Raw genomic sequence first — 1,742 nt, forward strand, 5'->3', positions numbered from 1 at the left:
TATATATACGATGAGGGGAAGGCCCACTAGCAGCGCGGTCTACGGAACGTGTAAGAACATTTTATTCTATCGTATTATCACGAGTGAGTGATCACTAAGTCAGCCGTAAGCTTACTTAGTTTGAACATCTCGCGAAAGGTTGTGGGCGAGCGAGTATAACTGCGCTCCATCCACGGAAAACGTAAGCAATTGATATTTTGCGTTGCCATGCTGCTGGGGAATACGCGCGCCCATACTGCCGTGCCTTATAAATATTACTATTACTGGTTTGTGTTACTGTTACTGCTGATTAAACGGCTTCTAAAGCCAATTGCAGCATAATCGCGGGCGGCTGTTATTCTGCGGATATCATTTAGATAGTTATAACGAAACGTTTAAGGCAGTCAAGGTGTAAGCAGGTTATACAACGATACCATCTCTATAGAACGGACACCTGTCTATAAAGAATATACTATCAGTATGAAGTTTCTCTCGAGTTACCCTTATGTACAGATTCGGCTGTACTATAGAGAGCGAGGTAAGTTCTAGATTATGATATATGTCTGCTATAAGATAAGTGAAGTAAATGTCAGTCGGAAAGAAGCTGAACTGTTCAATCTAATTTAATACTGCAATGGCCCGAGGTAGGCTGCGTAAGTGCGGTGCTATGTTACAACTAGCAAGAGCCCGGAAGGATGGTCAAAATAAAACTAATAATAATGTCTGATCAACAACTACTCACATCAAACACGAAAACACATCGGAGGAAAAAAACCTTCCGATTGCATCATATTGCTATATATTTCTATTTAACCAGTAAAATTGTTAAGATAACAAAGACATCAGCTTCATAGTAACTGCGAAACGTCGAATTTTAAACACTAGAGAGTGAATATATACGATAAACCACAACGAGAAAGACAGTTTTGTCAACGAAAGGAAGTCAGAGCGATATACATGCACGATCAAAACGTACGATGATGTTCAATTGCGCTGAAATGCAAACGTTCACCCACAAACCTTGAGGTGAATATCACAAACACGCGCAAGATGCTAATCATGAGCACGTATAGTAATCTAAAGGACATTTTCGAGCACTAAAAACGTAAGCACCGACATTGAGATCAGTAGTTTGAACGTATCCATTCCAAGTACGCCCCCTCCACACCGATGCTGACCTGCAAACGCTGACATTTCAGCGTAGAACGTGCAACAGCTACAATGCAATGATAGCACTTCGAGTCGATGTTAGGTATGCAAAGGGTAAAGACGGTCGGCAGTAAAATTCTCCTGCATGCCTTGCATTATTTGTGATTACGGACGCTAGACGTGGCGTGGTCATTAGCTATTTTTTATCTGCGTTGTAAGATCTTCCCGCCTAAATTCGAAATGCCCGGATGCAAGAAACGCATCTCTGCTCGGCTGATGTACGAAGAGGAATAAATTGAATGGTGGCGGCGTCATATGATACACCATATTAGGGCTACTAACGCAAAATTGGTTTTTGCCACAAACTCTGTTAGAAATCCTTTGTTAGGCGGCCGTTTGGAACGGGACACTAGAGAGCCCTCTGGCGAACAAATCTGTAAACATGTTAGTGATACCCATGAAACGTGGTTTCTATCATTTCCAATGGCACCGCAACTTCTTTAGCGTCAGCCTCGTTCCCTTTGCGAGTGATCCGTAGGCACCGCCGCGCGTGCGTACACTCGCACACACCCACACACACACACACACACACACACACACACACACACACACAC

Source organism: Priapulus caudatus, unplaced genomic scaffold (genome assembly GCF_000485595.1).
Source record: "Priapulus caudatus unplaced genomic scaffold, Priapulus_caudatus-5.0.1 Scaffold980, whole genome shotgun sequence".
Lineage (NCBI taxonomy): Eukaryota > Metazoa > Priapulida > Priapulimorpha > Priapulimorphida > Priapulidae > Priapulus > Priapulus caudatus.